This window comes from Callorhinus ursinus, unplaced genomic scaffold, assembly GCF_003265705.2.
Source record: "Callorhinus ursinus isolate GAN/ISIS: 27379988/994484 unplaced genomic scaffold, GSC_fseal_2.0 scaffold78, whole genome shotgun sequence".
NCBI classification, from domain to species: domain Eukaryota; kingdom Metazoa; phylum Chordata; class Mammalia; order Carnivora; family Otariidae; genus Callorhinus; species Callorhinus ursinus.
This window is the reverse complement of record NW_027397140.1, coordinates 127005-145788: the sequence shown is the minus strand read 5'-3', so window position 1 is coordinate 145788 and position 18784 is coordinate 127005. Positions and strand designations below refer to the sequence as shown.

The 18784-nt window shown below is 40.7% G+C and overlaps 1 protein-coding gene across 1 annotated transcript in view; it reads right to left on the bottom strand.

The window, feature by feature from the left end:
* CYFIP1 (cytoplasmic FMR1 interacting protein 1) overlaps positions 1 to 2540 on the bottom strand; it is a 118680-nt gene extending 116140 nt beyond the window's left edge. Inside the window, exon 1 of the mRNA XM_025852106.2 lies at positions 2394 to 2540. The gene's annotated coding sequence lies outside the window, so the exon portion shown is untranslated. The remainder of the gene's footprint in view (positions 1 to 2393) is intronic.
* Between the last annotated feature and the right edge of the window lie 16244 nt (positions 2541 to 18784).

Sequence of the window (18784 nt, the reverse complement as noted above, 5' to 3'; positions counted from 1 at the left end):
AGGGAATCTGCTTCTCCCTCTCCCTGTGCCCCTCCCCCTGTTCGTGCATATGCAAGCTCCCTCACTCATTCTCTCTCTCAAATAAATAAATAAAATGTTAAAAAAAAAATGAAGGAAAATCTGTGTATATATACTGTATATGCCAACATGTAAGGATCTCCAAGATCTTTAAATGAGCCAAAGTCATTAAGTGGAAAGGTATGATGATATATGCAATATATAATCTCATTATGTTACCAAAAGAACACAAAAAACCAAAAACTACATGTATGCACAGAAAAGGCTATATAATACCACAGAAGCACTGAGGGAATTTCACCGTTAATATTCATAGTTCTGTACTTTTCAATTTTTTAATAAGTGGGTGTTTTATAATTTTTCTCATGACTTAAAAATATTATTTGAGGGGCACCTGGGTGGTTCAGTCGGTGGAGCCACAGGCTCTTGGTTTCCCCTCTGGTGGTGATCTCCGGTGGTGGGATCCAGCCAACCAGAGGCTCAGGATTGGGTGGGGAGTAGGCTTGAGATTCTTTCCCTCTGCCCCTCGCCCCACTCACACACTGCTCTCTCACGTGCTCTCTCAAATAAATGGATAAATCTTTAAAGAAATATATTATTTGAATCTCTCAGGTTGTATCCTACATGTGTACTTTTTCAAAACTTTATGTCTTTACCCCTCAGCGACAAACCAGAAAACAGATTAATCTCAAATGCATTGCGCTAAGTGAACTAAGCCATACTCAAAGGCCACATATTCTGGAAAAAGCAAAATGTCCGAATGGAGAACTCAGGTGTTGCCAAGAGTTGTGAATGGGGGGAGGGGCTGCCTACAAAGAGACAGCTGAAGCAATCTGGGGGGTGACAGAACTGTTCTGTATCTTGATTGTGACGGGAGTCCTATGACCATGAATTTATCAAAACTCATAACCATACACCAAAAAGCAAACTTTACTATATGTAAGTTTAAAAATAAATCCAAATAAACACACATACAAAAAACCAACAAAACAGAAAATTTTTCTTTGAGCGACCTATCAGCACACAAACATATGTGTTAACACAGGAAATGTTTTCCACCACAATTCTGTTTGCCTCTGTCACGGAGATGATGCTGCGGAGGAAGAAGGCAGCAGAGAATCAAACATTAGCACCACATTCCTACTGAATTCCTACAAATGCGGACTTGCGTGGTCCACATTTAAATAATAGTGATTTCTTTTCAGCTCTGTGCCTGCACATCTACACTTCACACGGAAAACCATTACGACATTCAGGGATAAGGGACAGCAGAGGTGGGACCCTTTAATGGTCCAGGCACAGAAACTGCAGCCCCTGGCTGCTGAACTGGAGAGGATTTTCTGGCACAATCACCAAGCTACTCCGAGTGGGTGACGGAGTGTCAAGCACACCAATCTGATATACAGCACCAGGAATCACTGCTGCTTCAATCACGAATCATTTAAGGAATAATATTAGAAAAAGGCCAAGAAATTCCCCTGGGCTCACGAAGCAGCAAAAACTGTCCAGTGTGGCACACAGTACCCTCTACTACTAGAAAAGAAAACACTCCAAACATCTCAGTTGCCCACAGAAGCGCAGATCATCCAACACTGGGTTTAATAAGCAATTGCTATATGTACTCTTCAGACGTAACACTAGAGTGGACATGGCCTGGACGCCTCTCCCAGCTTAAAAAACACTCCTTAAACCCCATTTCCAAATTACTCTCACCATTTTTCTCACACCCACAACATGCTGCAAACTAAACGCACGCATTTCAGGCTTAAAATACACAATTCAGTATGGCTGTGCGGAACAGCGCTGCCCACTTAACAATCCGGCGCCTTAACAAAGCCCAAAACTCCTGTCCAAGAATCTGCAAAATGGTTTCGCTTGGCCAGAGTCTCCCTCCTTCCCTCAGAGAGGGGCACAAAGCAAGCAAAAACTGGTTCGGGTCTAGTCGCACCGTATTAGTCCAGGCTGCCTGCGCCTTACTTTCCAACAATTAACGACAAAACACCAATATACCCTCCCCACTGGAGCTCTGCCATGTGCCGGGGACTAGGGATCCGGGACGCCGGCGCAGGGGCCGGGGCGCGGGGTCGAAGGTCAGGGGCCGGAGGGCTTTGGGGCAGGGAATGTGAGGGTGTCCAAAGGCGCACAGACCGGGATGCGCTGGTGCTGGGGGTTCGGAGGCACGGAAACTGGCGTGCGGGGGCCGGGGCGATCCCGGGAGGCCGCGCCGCCGGAGAGGCCGCGCCGCGGAGAACCAAGTCCTAGGCGCCCGCGAGGCCAGGGTGCGGCCCCGCTGCCGCAATGCCCGACTCGGTTCCGAGGGCCGCCCGGACCCCACAGGGGTTGCAGGGCTGGGCGGGGGCAGCAGCCTTCCTCACCTGGGTCGACGGCGGCCGCGGCTCCAGGGGTCCCAGGCGGGCCCTGGGAGTTTCCTGGCTGAGTGAGTCACTCGGGCGGGCCGGGAATGCGCCAGGAAACACCCGGCCTCCTCCCCTTCCTCCCGGGGCGGGGGCTCTCCCGGCTCGGCCTCTTCCTCCCGGCGCTCCTCCCTCCGCGCTCGGGCCGCGGCCCTGGCTGCTCCCTCTTTTGCGCCGGGCACGCTCCACCGCCCCGCGGATCCTGCCGGGCCGCGCACGCCTTATGCCTATCAGCTGTAAGGAGGCGACGGAGAGGCCCTGGCCGCGCTCTCCTCTGGCCGCCTAAGGTGCTTCCTAGGGAGATCTCCGAAGGCCACCTGCCGGCTCAGGCGACCTCAGCTCTGCCTGGGACCACTGGGGAACACTGCTCTGGGACTCCCCCGGTGGGAGCCGCCCGGCCCGTGGAGAAAAAGGGGCGGGGATCCGCACACTGCTCCGGGGATACACTGGATCAGGGCTGTGGGTGGATGGGCTGCACAAGAGCCTTGGGGCGGGGTGGGGGGAGGCACCCAGCGCGCGCCGATAGGGCGCCACTGCTAGGTAGGAGGTGCGCACACCTGCGCTCCGCTTGAGAGCGTGGCAGGCGGTGGGGTACTGGGTGCGACAGCTACACGCTTCGACGGGCTCCTGCAGTGATCACTTCTGTACAACCTCTTCTCCCTCTGAGCCAGGGGCAAACCCACGTGCAGACTTGTGGGAATGGCTAACAGAAGAAAACTTAATTTGAACAAGTCCCCGAAAACAATCTTGAGAGAGGCCAATTAAGTGAGAAATTACATGAAAACAGTGAATGGAGTGAGCTTGTCACAACCATGCTTAGGAGAAAAATTGCCCTAAACTCCGCACCGATCCCCACCTACCCACTTCCCTTCACCCATTTTGGTTCTAATGGAGAACAATAATGATGGGCATCAAGTATTCTAATCTGGCCACTAGACTATGAAAACCACAAGAGGTTTGCTTACTCCCATCTGTCCAATGGATAATGCAAAAAGTCACAGCAAATGGATCCTGACCAGAACAGAATCTACCAGTTGTCTAAATATTCAGAGAACATTTTTTTTAGAAGTTCCTGCAAGTCCCTGACATTCCTACAAAACATGCGTTTTGAGTGACTTTCTGGTTCCCAGTCCACACATTTTCACTCAGATTACTGTTTCTCTCTGCCCAGGACTGATTCTCAAAGTTAGATTCCAAAGGTTTTTGTTTTGTTTTGTTTTGTTTTGTTTTGTTTTGTTTTGTTTTGTTTTACACTGTAGGTGAAGTGATAGAATACAAATTCAAGGTGTATTGTGATATTTTAAAAATATTGTAATTTCTAAAACAACTAATAAAAAATAAGAGCCATAGCTAAAAATCCACGAGAGGAAATAAAATAGAATGCTGAGATATACTCAATCCAAAGAAGGAAGCAAAGAAACAAAAAGCACATAGGATAAGCAGTAACAAATAGCAAGCTGTTAGGCTTAAATCCAACCATATTAGCAATTACATTAAGTGTAAATGTAACACTCCAACTAAAGATAAATTGTCACATTGAATAAAACAAATCCCAAATATATGCTATTTAAAAGAGACATACTTTAGGGGCACCTGGGTGGTTCAGTCAGTTAAGCAGTTAAGCGTCTGCCTTCAGCTCAGGTGGTGATCCCCAAGTCCTGGGATCAAGCCTCAGTCAGACTCCCTGCTCAGCGGAGGTCTGCTTCTCCCTCTCCCTCTCCATCTCCATCTGCCCCTGCCCCTGCTTGTCATGCTTTTATTCTCTCATATAAATAAATAAAATCTTTAGAAAAATAAAAGTGATGCTTTATAAGGACACAAAGAGATTGACTGTAAAAAAGATGGAAAACAATATACCATTTACATAATAATCATAAGAAAGTTGGAGTGACTATATTAATATCAAAGACTTCAAGACAAAGTGTCACCAGAAATAAAAAGGGACAGGGGCACCTGCGTGATGCAGTAGGTTAAGCGTTGCACTCTTGGTTTCAGCTAAGGTCCTGTTCTCAGGGTTGTGAGATTGAGCCCCCCACCCACGGCTCCCCCTCCAGCCCCCCCACCTTGGCTTGGCGGTGGCCCTGCATTGGGCTCTGCACTCAGTGAGCAGCTTGCTTAAAAGACTTTCTCCCTCTGCACCTCCTCACCTGTGCTCTCTCTCTCTCAAATAAATCAATCTTAAAAAAATAAAATAAAAAGGGACATTTGATAAAGATAAGCAGATCGACACATTAAGAAAAAAAATTTTTAAGTATGTATACACCAAATAAGCTGTGGAATGCTTGGGTAAAAGAGAAAAGAAGAAGTACAGAGTCATAATTAGAGATCCTAATCTTAGTAATTGATAGAACAGGCAGACACAAAAATAAGTAATGATACAGAAAAACTTAAAAAGCAATTAACTGGAGTGCCTAGCTGGCTCAGTTGAAAGAACATGGGACTCTTGATCTTGGGGTTGTGAGTTTGAGCCCCACATTTGGGGTAGAGATTATTTAAATAAATAAATATTTTAAAAAATAAATAAAATAAAAAGCAATTAATCTATTTGACCTAAACAGTACCCTCACAAAACAAAATACAGAATACATCGTATCTGATAAAAGATGTTCAAAACCTTTATACTGAACCCTCAAGGTATTACTGAGAAGAATTAAAGTTTTCAGATACATAACATTCACAAAACATACCATATGCTAGGAAGTAAAACAGATCTCAACAGATTTCAAGGGTTGAAATCATATAGTACCTTCTCTGACCACCATGGAATTAAACTAGAAAGCAATAATAAAAGCATAACCTTGTAAATGATCAAATATTAGAAAATAAAATAATGTACCTGTAGATAACCCTTTGATCAAAGGAGAAATCACAATGGAAAATTTTAAATATGTTGAATTAATAAAAAAAATCAAAATTTGCAAGATGCAGCTAAATGAATGCTCAAAGGGAAAGTTTATATATGAAATGCATATATTATAAAACAAGAAAGGTTGAAAATCAATTATCTAAACTTCTACCTCAAAAACGTTAGAAAAAAAAAAGCAAATGAAATCCAAAGAAAATAAGAGTGATAAGAAATAATAAAGTTAAGGGCAGAGATCAATGAACTAGAAAACAGATGACCGAACAAAAAAGCTGCCTTTTGGAAATAAGACTTTTAAAAAGCAGCTATGTATACAGGGAATTAGAAAAAGAAAGGATACACACAGGCCCAAGAAAGATACATGACCAAAAAAAAGACCTTAAGCATTCACTCTGCAATGATCAGTGAATGTCTTCCCCTGCATGGAATCAGTCTGCACAGACTGGAAGAGGTACCTGTTTTTTTCAAATGTCCAGTTTGCAACAGAATATCATAAGGCATACAAAGAAGCAGGGAAAACATGACCCATTCAAAGGAACAAAATAGATCTCCAGAAACTCACCCTAAAGAAACAGATTTCAGACTTACTTGACAAAGACTTTGAAACAACTGCCTTAAATATATTCAATTAGCTAAATTAGAACACATATAGAGAAATAAAGGAAATCAGGAAAACAAAATATTAACATATTTTGATATGTTGATATATGAACAAAATGAGAATATCGACAAAGACAGAAATTCTAGAAATCCAGTTTCTGGTCTAGCATATCTGGAGCATGAAAGTTGTCACTCTGGCCTAACAAGTAAAAAGCTAAAGGAACTGAAAACCAACAACTCTTCTGAGGTCCACTAAAGAAGTTAGGTCATAGGGCAAACTGCTAACTTATAAATCAGAGAGATAAGACAGGTGGATACAAAGAATCAGAACTTACAATAGAGAAACCCATGAGCAGAAGCCTCTGGAGGAACCAGTATCAGGGTAGGGAAACCTAAGCTGAAAGTTATGAATTGCTGGAGGCTCAGTGTAAACAAGCCTAAGATGGAAAATCCCCAGGAGGGACCCTGTCTTAGAGGGTGTGCCCACTATTTTGTGATTTTTATCTCCTGAAGACTTACCAAGTTCTCACAGTAAAGAATGGAGAAAAATCGCCTTGTGCTTCCAGCAGGGAGAGGAAAAAAAGAACCATTTTGAAATATGCCAGAGCATTATGTTCTTAACAAAGCCTGCCCTTAGAAGAACTATTTCAACAAACCCTAACTCATCCGGGTTTTATCAAAGCATAACCAACCTGCATGAAGGGAAATACTCAATGCCAGCCTTTCTAGCCATCCTGTCCTGCCTAAAGGAGAGGGAAAACTGAGAAACACTTGTGAAATTCATGGCCCAGGGGCACTGCCTCACTAGAAAACTGAGAACTAATCATAATTTCATGAACTATGGAATGTTTACCCTCCCCCTACATCTTAATGCCATATCGATAAAGGTCTATTTACCACAGATCCTCTTACCCAGTAAGAGAAATTGAAGGGCTCCATAAAAGTCTGCTTTTTCTCCTTTTCCTGCTTCAATTCTTGCTAGGACCTGTACCCCCACCCCACTTGACATATGCCTTGTAATGCAAATAGCATACGTCTTCCTTGTAAGGGACAAGGAGTTAATGATTTCTTTAGAACAGATAACATCTAAGGAAGGACCAGATGAGAAGGACTGGATAAAGCGATCATATGTGTATTCCAGATCACCAGAGCTAGACATCTCATCGCCAAGACCCCTGGTTCCAAAGAATAACACCCAGGCCCTCATCTTAGTTCTAACTGGTTCCTGGATGCCTGAGAGGACATGGACACCAGACCACTGTCCTCAGTAAAAACCCCTAGACTCCAAAGACGAGACTCTCTCCTTTCCTTTCTGAGTCTCCCAGACACTCTGTCTGTATCTGCACTCCCTCTATATCTTCAATAAACACTGCTTTCACCTCCTGCTGGCTCTGTTTGATTTCCATATGTGCAGCCCTCCTGGTTGGTCCTGCAAGACTCCCTCTGGGTCCCTGGAGCCAGCCTGCCAGAATCGCCAGTACATCGTATATGTGTTTCAACAAAAATTACAAGCATACTCACAGGCAAAAAACACAGTTTAAAGAGATAGAGCAAGCAAAAGAACCAGACTCAGATATGGCAGGAATGTTGGAATTATCAGAATAAGATTTTTAAAAACTATTATTAATATGTTAAGGACATATTGTTCAAGTATTCTATTTCCTTATTTGGTCAAAAATCATTTGACCATTTATGTGAGGGTTTCTTTAAGAGCTTTCTATTCTATTTCATTGGTCTATATGCCTGTCTTTATGCCAGTACTACATTGTTATGATACTGTATGTTATGATCTCTATAGCTTTGTAGTAAGTTTTTTTATCAATCCAACCTAAAAGACATATACAGAACACTAATCAACAAAAGCAGAATACACATTTTTCTTAAGTGCATAGGGAACATTCTCCAGAATAGACCATATGTTAGGCTACAAAACAAGTCTTTAGAAATTTTTAAAATTGCAATCACACAAAACATCTTTTTTGATTATGATGAAACTAGAAATCAGCAGCAGAAGGAGCTCTGTGCTCCTCCCTGTTCAACACATAGTGGCGTTTTCTGATGCAGTGCGAACCATGTCCCTGACACATTATGGTGAAGGTTGGAGTAAACTGATCTGGCCGTATTGGACACCTGTTCACCAGGGCTGCTTTTAAGTCTGGCAAAGTGGGTATTGTCACCATTGATGATCCCTTCATTGACCTCAACTACATGGTTTTCATGTTCCAGTATGACTCCACCCACTGCAAATTCAATATCATGGTCAAGACTGAGAATGGGAAACTTATTGTCAAGGAAAGCCCATCTCCATCTTCCAGGAGTGAGATCCTGCCAACATCAAATGGGGTGATGCTGGTGCTGACTATGTTGTGGAGTCCACTGGGGTCTTCAACACCTTGGAGAAGGCTGGGGCTGACTTGAAGGGTAGAACCAAACGGGTCATCATCTCTGCCCCTTCTGCTGATGTCCCCATGTTTGTGATGGGTGTGAACCATAAGTATGACAACTTCCTCAAGATTGTCCACAATGCCTCCTGCACCACCAACCATTTGGCCCTTCTGGCCAAGGTCATCCATGACACCTTTGGTATCATGGAGGGACTCATGACCACAGTCCATGCCATCACTACCACCCAGAAGACCATGGATGGACCCTCTGGGAAGCTGTGGCATGATGTCTGAAGGCCTGTACAGAAAATCATCCCTGCTTCTACTGGAACTGCCAAGGCTATAGGCAAGGTCATTCCTGAACTGAATGGGAAGCTTAATGGCGTGGCCTTCCGTGTCCCCACTCCCAATGTGTCAGTCATGGATCTGACCTGCTGCCTGAAGAAAGCTGTCAAATATGATATCAAGAAGGTGGTGAAGCAAGCATCAGGGGCATCCTGGGCTATACTGAAGACCAGGGTGTCTCCTGCGACTTCAACAGTGATACCCACTCTTCCACTTTCAATGCCTGGGCTGGCATTGCTCTCAGTGACCACTGTGTCAAGCTCATTTCCTGGTATGACAATGAATTTGGCTACAGCAAATGGGTGGTAGACCTTATGGTCCACATGGCCTCTTAGGAGTAAGAGCCCCTGGACCACCTGCCCTACCGAGAGCAAGAGGAAGAGAGAGACCCTCAGCTGCTGGGGAGTCCTGGCCCAAACTCATCCCCCAACACATTGAGAATCTCCTGAGCCCTACACAGTTTCCATCCCAGACCCCCTGAAGAAGGGGAGGGGTTTGGGGAGCCCTACCTTGTCATGTACCATCAATATAAAGTATACTGTACCAAGCCCTCCCCCTGAAAAAAAAATAGCAGAAAGAAAATGGAAAAATCCACAAATACATGAAAATAAAAAATACACTCAAATACCAGTGAGTTAAAGAAGAAATCAGAAGAGAAATTAGAGGGGTTCTTGGGTGGTACAGTTGGTTGGGCATCCAACTCTTGGTTTCAGCTCAGGTCATGAAATCAGTCTGTTTGAGATTCTCTCTCCCTCTCCCTCTGCCCCTCCCGCTCGTACTCTCTCTCTCTCTCTAAAATAAATAAATGAATCTTCTTAAAAAAGAGAAATTAGAAAATATCTTGAAACAAATGAAAATGAAAACACATCATACCAAAACTTATAAGATGCAGTTCCCATTTCAGGAGTAGAATCTAGCGATCCATCACCCACATATAACACCCCAAAATATGCCCTCCTTAAAACCCATCACCCTTTTGGCCCACCCCCCCACCTCCCTTCCAGCAACCCACAGTTTGTCTTCTTAAACAAGAGTCTCCTATGACTTGCCTCCTTCTCTGTTTTTATCTTATTTTACTTTTCCTTCCCTTCCCCTATGTTCATCTGTTTTGTTTCTTAAATTCCACATATGAGTGAAATCATCTGGTATCAGTCTTTCTCTGACTGACATATTTCACTTAGCATAATACGCTCTAGTTCCATCCACATTATTTCAACTGGCAAGATTTCATTCTTTTGATGGCTAAATAATATTCAGTTTATATATATACCACATCTAGTCATCTGTCAATGGACATCTGGGCTCTTTCCATATTTTAGCTATTGTGGACATTGCAGCTGTAAACATTGGGGTGCATGTGCTCCTTTGAAACACTATATTTGTACCCTTTGGATAAATACCTAGTAGTGCAATTGCTGGGTCATAGTGTAGCTCGATTTTTAATGTTATGAGGAACCTCCATACTGTTTTCCAGAGTGGCTGCACCAGTTTCATCCCACCAACAGTATAAGGGGGTTCCCCTTTCTCCACATTCTCACCAGTGTCTGTTCTTTCTTGAGTTGTTGATTTTAGCCATTCTGACTGGTGTGAGGTGGTATCTCATTGTGGTTTTGATTTGTATTTCCCTGATGCTGAGTGATGTTGAACATTCTTCACGTGTCTGTTAGCCATTTGTATGTCTTCTTTGGAGAAATGCAGTTTCATAGCTTCTGCCCATTTCTTGAGGGGATTTTTTGTCTTTTTGTTGAGGTTGATAAGTTCTTTATATATTTAGGATACTAGCCCTTTTTCTGACAAGACATTTGCAAATATATTCTCACATTCCGTAGGTTGCCTTTTAGTTTTGTTGGCTGTTTCCTTTGCTGTGCAAAAGCTTTTTATCTTGATGAAGTCCCATTCATTTTTTATTTTGTTTCTCCTGCCTTTGGAGATATGTCTAGAAGGAAGTTGCTGTAGCCAAGGTCAGAGAGGTTACTGCCTGTCTTCTCCTCGAGAATTTTGATGGATTCCTGTCTCACATTTAGGTTTTTCATCTTTTGAGTCTATTTTTGTGTGTGGTGTAAGAAAGTGGTCCAGTTTCATTCTTCTGCATGTGGCTGTCCAATTTTCCCAACACCATTTGTTGAAGAAACTCTTTTTTTCCATTGGATATTCTTTCTTGCTTTGTCAAAGATTAGTTGACCATAGTTGAGGGTCCATTTCTGGGTTCTCTATTCTGTTCCATTAATCTATGTGTCTGTTTTTATGCCAGTACTAGACAGTCTTGATGACTACAGCTTTGTAATACAGCTTGAAGTCCAGAATTGTGATGCCTCCAGCTTTGGTTTTCTTTTTCAACATTCCTTTAGCTATTTGGAGTATTTTCTGGTTCCATACAAATTTTAGGATTGTTTGTTCCAGCTCTGTGAAAAATGCTGGTGGTATTTTGATAGGGATTGCATTAAATGTATAGATTGCTTTGGGTAGTATAGACATTTTAACAATGTTTGTTCTTACAATCCATGATCATGGAATGTTTTTTTTACCATTTATTTGTGTATTCCTCCATTTCTTTCATAAGTATTCTATAGTTTTCAGAGTATGGATCCTTTACCTCTTTAGTTAGGTTTATTCCTAGATATCATTGTTTTTGGTGTAATTTCAAATGGGACTGATTCCTTGATTTCTCTTTCTGATGCTTCATTGTTGGTATATAGAAATACAACAGACTTCTGTGTGTTGATTTTATCCTGCCACTTTGCTGAATTCCTGTATTGGTTCTAGCAATTTTTGGGTGGAGTCTTCTGGGTTTTCTACATAGAGTATCATGTCATCTGCAAAGAGTAAAAGTCTGACTTTTTTGCTGATTGGATGCCTTTTATTTCTTTTTGTTGTCTGATTGCTGAGGCTAGGACTTCCAGTACCATGTTGAACACCAGTGGTGAGAGTAGACATACCTGTCGTGTTCCTTACCTTAGGGGAAAAGCTCTCAGTTTTTCCCCCTTGAGGATGATATTCACTGTGGGGTTTTTTTTATATGGCTTTTATGGTATTGAGGTATGTTCCCTACACAACAGAGGGTTTTTAAACAGATGCTGCATTTTGTCAAATGTTTTTTCTGGATGTTTCTTGTCCTTTCTTTTATTAATGTGGTGTATCACATTGATTTGTGAATGTTGAACTGCCCTTGCAGCATAGGAATAAATCCCACTTGGTCGTGGAGAATAATCTTTTTAATGTACTGTTGGATCTTATTAGCTAGTATCTTGGTGAGATTTCTCTTGGTGAGATCTTCATCAGAGATTTGGTCTGTAATTCTCCTTTTTGGTGAGGCTCTTTGTCTGGTTTGGGGATCAGGGTAATGCTGGCTTCATGGAATGAGTTTGGAAGTTTTCCTTCCATTTCTATTTTTTTGAAACAGTTTCACAAGAATAGGTATTAATTCTTCTTTAATTGTTCTTTATAATTCCACTGGGAGGCCATCTGGCCCTTGGTTCTTGTTTGTTGGGAGATTTTTGAGTACTTATTCAATTTCTTTGCTTATTATGGGTCTCTTCAGGTTTTCTATTTCTTCCTGTGTCAGTTTTGGTAATTTATATGTTTCTAGGAATGCATCCATTTCTTCCAGATAACCTAATTTGTTGCCGATATAATTGCTCATAATATTCTCTTATAATTGTTTGTGTTTCTTTGGTTTTGGCTCTGATCTCTCATTTTTCATTCATGATTTTATTGATTTGGGTCCTTTATCTTTTCTTTTTGATAAGTCTGGCTAGGGGTTTATCAGTCTTATTAATTCTTTCAAAGAACGATCTCCTAGTTTCCACTGAAACTGTGGAATCTGTTTCATTGTTGGTTTTTTTTATTTCCATGTCATTGGTTTCTGGTCTAATCTATATTATTTCCCTTCTCCCGCTGGATTTTGGCTTTGTTATTCTTTTTCCACCTCCTTTAGATGTAAGGTTAGACTGTGTATTTGAGATATTTCTTGTTTTTTGAGAAAGGCCTATATTGTTATGTATTTCCCTCTTAGGACCACCATTGCTGCACCCCGAATGTTCTGAACTGTCGTGTTTTCACTTTCATTTATTTTTTAAATTCTTCTTTAATTTCCTGGTTGACCCATTCATTCCTTAGTAGGATGCTCTTTAACCTCCATGTATTTGTGTTCCTTCCAAATTTTCTCTTGTAATTGAGTTTAAGTTTTAAAGTGTTGTAGTTTGAATATGCATGGAATAATTGCAATCTTTTGGTACTGGCAAAGACCTGATTTGTGGCCCAATATGTTATCTATTCTGGAGGATATTCCATGTGCACTTGAGAAGAATGTGTCTTCTGTTACTTTAGGATGAAATGCTCTAAATATGACTGTTACATCCATCTAGTCCATTGTGTTATTCAAAGCCCTTTTTTCCTTGTTGATCTTCCGTTTAGATGATCTATCCATTGCTGTGAGTGAGCTGTTAAATTCCCCTATGATTGTATTATTATCAATGTGTTTCTTTAATTTGGTTATTAACTGGCTTATATAATTGGCTACTCCCAATTTAGGAACATAAATATTTATAATTGTTAGATCTTCTGTTGGATAGAACCCTTTATTTTGATATAGTGCCCTTCTTCATCTCTTATTACAGTCTTTGGTTTAAAATCTGATTTATATGAGATAAGGATTGCTCTTCCAGCTTCTTTTGATGTCCCTTAGCATGATAAATAGTTCTCCACCCCCTCTCTTTCAATCTGGAGGTGTCTTTGGGTCTAAAATAAGTCTCTTGTAGACAGCATATTTATGGGCCTTTTTTTTTAAAATCCATTCTGATACCTTTATCTTTTGATTGGAGCATTTACATTCAGAGTAATTATTGAAAGATATGAATTTAGTTGTATTACCTGTCAAGTCACTGTTCCTGTAGATTGTCTCTGTTCCTTTCTGGTCTATGTTTCTTTTGGGCTCTCTCTTCACTCAAAGGATTCCCTTTACTATTTCTTGCAGAGCTGGTTTAGTGTTCACAAGTTCCATTGGTTTTTGTTTCTCCTGGAAACTCTATCTCTTCTTCTATTCCGAATGGCAGCCTTGCTGGGTAAAGTATTCTTGGCAGCATATTTTTCTCATTTAGCACATTGAATATATCATTCCAGTCCTTTCTGGCCTGCCAGGTCTCTGTGGACAGGTCTGCCACCAGCCCTATGTGTCTATCCTTGTAGGTTAAGGACCTCTTGACCCCAGCTTCTTTCAGGATTTTCTCTTTATCTCTGAAACTTGCAAGCTTCACTATTATATGTCAAGGGGTTGATTTATTTTTATTGATTTTGAGGGGTGGGTGTTCTCTGTGCTTCCTGGATTTGAATGCTTGTTTCTTTCCCCAGATTAGGGAAGTTCTCATCCATAATTTGTTCAAATAAACCTTCTGCCCCCATCTCTCTTCATTTTCTGGGACTCCTATTATCTGGATATTATTTTGCTTTATGGAATCACTGATTTCTTGAAGTCTCCCTTTGTGATCCAGTAGTTTTTCTCTCTTCTTTTCAGTTTTTTTATTTTCCATCATTTTATCTTCTATATCACTGACTCTCTCTTCTGCCTCACTTATCCTTGCTGTTAAAAGCCCCTATTATTGACTGCATCTCAGTAATACCAGTTTCAATTTCAGCCTGATTAGATTTTAGTTCTTTTATTTCTATAGTAAGGGATTCTCTAGTGTCTTCTATGCTTTTTTCAAGCCCAGTTAGAATCTTTATAATCATTGTTTTAAATTCCAGTTCAGACATCTTACTTATATCCATTTGATTAAATCCCTAGCAGAGAGTACTACCTCCTATTCTTTCTTTTTCAGTGATGATATGTGGAATTTAGGAAACAAAATAGATAAACACAGGGAAAGGGAAGGAAAAATAAAATAAGATGAAACAGAGAGGGTAACAATCCATAATAGACTCTTTTTTTTTTTTTAAGATTTTGTTTATTTATTTGACAGAGAGAGAAACAGCGAGAGAGGGAACACAAGCAGGGGGAGTGGGAGAGGGAGAAGCAGGCTTCCCGCTGAGCGGGGAGCCCGATGCGGGGCTCGATCCCAGGACCCTGAGATCATGACCTGAGCCGAAGGCAGTCGCTTAACCAACTGAGCCACCCAGGCGCCCCAATAGACTCTTAACTATAGGGAACACACTGAGGGTTGTTGGAGGGGAGATGGGTGTGGGGATGAAGTACCTGGGTGATGGGCATTAAGGTGGGCACTTGAAGTAATGAGCACTGGGTGTTATATGCACCTGATGAATCACTAAATTATGCCTCTGAAACTAATAATACACTGTATGTTAATTAAATTAAATGAATTTAAATAAAAAAATTAAAAACAAGCTGAATTGAAGAATGGGCAAAGGACTTGAATAAATATTCTCCAAAGAAGAAATGCAAATACCTAATAAGCACAGGAAAAGATGCTCAACATCACTAATCATTAGGGAAATGCAAATCACCCAAAAAACAAAATAACCAGTGTTGATGGGGATGGGGAAAAATTGGAATCCTTGTGCATCACAGGTGGGAATGTAAAATGGTGCAGATGCTATAAAAACAGTATGCTGGCTCCTCAAAAAATGAAACATAGAATCGTATATATATGCAAATCAACTGAAAACAGGGTCTTAAAGGGATATTTGTACAACCATGTTTGTATCAGCTTTTTTCACTACAGTCAAAAGGTGGAAGTAACCCAACTATCCATTGACAGATGAATGGATAAACAAAATGTGGTATACACATACCATGAAATAATATTCAGTCTTAAAAAGAAATGAAATTCTGACACATGCTATGTGGATGAACCCTGATCATAATTTTTTAAAAAGGTTTTATTTATTTATTCATCAGAGAGAGAGAGAGAGCACAAGCAGGGGAAGTGGCAGGCAGAGGGAGAAGCAGGCTCCCTGCTGAGTAAGGAGCCCAATGAGGGACTCAATCACAGGACCCCAGGATCATGACCCGAGCTGAAGGCAGATGCACAACGAACTGAGCCACCCAGGCATCCCCTTGGTCATAACTTTTAAAAATCACATAAACATTCTCAACAAAATACTAGCAAATGGAATCCAACAAAATACAAAAAAAAATTGTACACCATAATGTGTACATATGTGTACCATATGTACAATGGAATTTATCCTAGGAACACAGTTATTTAAACATACAAAAATCAATTAACACCATTATCAATAGATTAATAACAAAAATCACACAATCAACTCGATGATACAGAAAAAGCATTTGATCAAACCCAATAACGTTTCATGATAAAAACATTTAACAAACTATGAATAGAAGTGAACTTCCTCAACATGATGAAAGGCATCTATGGACATCCCAAACACCGATTGGATACTTTCCCTGTAAGATCACTTCTACTCAACATTGTACTTAAATTCTACCTAGGGCAATTAGAAAAAAATGAAACGTACCCGTATCAGAAAGGAAAAAGTAAAAACTATCTCTATAATTTTGTGTGTAGAAAGTCTTAAAGAGTCCACTAAAAAACCTAAGAGAACTAGTAAATGAGTTTAGCAAGGTTGCAAGATACAAGATCAGTATCTAAAAATTAATTGCAATTGTATATACTTGCAATGAACAATCTGGGAAGGAAATGAAGAAAACGATTCCATTCACAATAGCATCAAGAAAAATAAAATTCATAGGAGTAAATGTAACCAAAGAGGTTAAAGACTTGTATACTGAAAACTATAAAATGTTGATGAAAGGAATTAAAAATAATCTAAGCAAATTCTACAAGGCAACTGCTCCAGGATGATGATAGAACGAGTTAAACCCATGAACATGGGCTCATTGGTATATTTTATTTTTTCTTAAGTGAGTTCCTTGATCAGAAAAAATGCTGTGTGTAAGACGACAATGGCAGATAAGGTGTGTTTATTGTGGAAAACTTTGGAAAAAGACAATCTCTATCCAGAAAACATTTTCCTTGTTGCAATGTTTCTATGACAAATTTCTGCATCCTTTCCTTCTATTTCTCTTGGCCAGACCCCTGACAAACTGACTCTTGTATATTTCTGTCTTGCAGGCACTCAACTCAAACATTCTTTAAAACTGTTTTCATCTCTGCCTCCCAAGATCCATATCTGCTCAGCCACCTTTATCACAATCTCATGGAAGGGTGCCACTCTTCATCGAGTTGTTGAAGCCATAAAATGAGGACTCATTCTTCTTTTTCTTCTTTTTTATTATTTTAATTTATTTTACTTTATTTTATTTTATTTATGTTTGTTATGTTATGTTATGTTATGTTTTATGTTATGTTATGTTATGTTATGTTCGTCACCATACATCATTAGTTCTTCATGTAGTGATCCACGATTCATTGTTCTTGTATAACACCCAGTGCTTCATGCATTATGTGACCTCCTTAATACCCATCACTGGGCTAACCCATACTCCCACCCCTTCCCCTCTAAAACCTTCAGTTTGATTTTGAGAGTCCATAGTCTCTCATGGTTCCTCTCTCCCTCTGATTCCCCCCCTTCATTTTTCCCTTCCTCCTTCCTCCTCCTCCTCCTCCTCCCCCTCCCCCTCCCCCTCCTCCTCCTTCCTTTCTTCTTAATATATAATGTATTATTTGTTTTAGAGGTACAGGTCTCAGATTCAACAGTCTTATACAATTCACAGTGCTCACCATAGCACATATCCTCCCCAATGTCTACCACACAGCCACCCGATTCCTCCCACGCCCCACCACTCCAGCAACACTCAGTTTGTTTCCTGAGATTAAGAATTCCTCATATCAGTGAGATCATACGATACATGTCTTTCTCTGATTGATTTATTTTGCTCAGCATAATACCCTCCAGTTCCATCCACTTCATTGCAAATGGCAAGATTTCATTCCTTTTGATGGCTGCATAATATTCCATTGTATATATATATACACCACATCTTCTTTATCCATTAATCTGTTGATGGACATCATGGCTCTTTCCATAGTTTGGCTATTGTGGACATTGTTGCTATTAACATCAGGGTGCACATACCCCTTCGATCCCTACATTTGTATCTTTGGGGTAAATACCCAGTAGTGCAATTGCTGGGTTGTATGGTAGCACTATTTTCAAGTTTTTGAGGAACCTCCATACTGTTTTCCAGAGTGGCTGCACCAGCTTGCATTCCCACCAACAGTGTAGGAGGGTTCCCCTTTCTCCACATCCCTGCTAATATCTGTCATTTCCTGACTTGTTAATTTTAGCCACTGGTGCGAGGTGGTAATCTCACTGAGGTTTTAATTTGGATTTCCCTGATGCTGAGCGATGTTGAGCATTTTTTCATGTGTCTTTTCGCCATTTGGATGTCTTCTTTACAGAAATGTCTCTTCATGTCTTCTGCCCATTTCTTGATTGGATCATTTGTTCTTTGGGTGTTGAGTTTAATAAGTTCTTTATAGATTTTGGATACTAGACCTTTATCTGATATGTCATTTGCAAATATCTTCTCCCATTCTGTCAGTTGTCTTTTGGTTTTGTTGACTGTTATTTTGTTGTGCAAAAGCTTTTTATCTTGATGAAGTCCCAATAGTTCATTTCTGCCTTTGCTTCCCTTGCCTTTGGCAATGTATCTAGGAAAAAGTTGTTGCGGCTGAGATCGAAGAGGTTGCTGCCTGTGTTCTCTATTAGGATTTTGATGGACTCCTGTCTCACATTGAGGTCTTTCACCCATTTTGAGTCTATTTTTGTGTGTGGTGTAAGGAAATGGTCCAGTTTCATTCTTCTGCATGTGGTGGTCCAATTTTCCCAACACCATTTGTTGAAGAGACCTTCTTCTTTCCATTGGACATTCTATCCTGCTTTGTCGAAGATTAGTTGAGCATAGAGTTGAGAGTTCATTTCTGGGCTCTCTATTCTGTTCCATTGATCTATGTGTCTGTTTTTGTGCCAGTACCATACTGTCTTGATGATGACAGCTTTGTAATAGAGCTGGAAGTCTGGAATTGTGATGCCGCCAGCTTTGCTTTTCTTTTCAATATTCCTCTGGCTATTCGGAGTCTCTTCTGGTTCCATACAAATTTTAAGATTATTTGTTCCATTTCCTTGAAAAAAGTGGATGGTATTTTGATGGGGATTGCATTGAACGTGTAGATTGCTCTAGGTAGCATTGACATCTTCACAATGTTTGATCTTCCAAT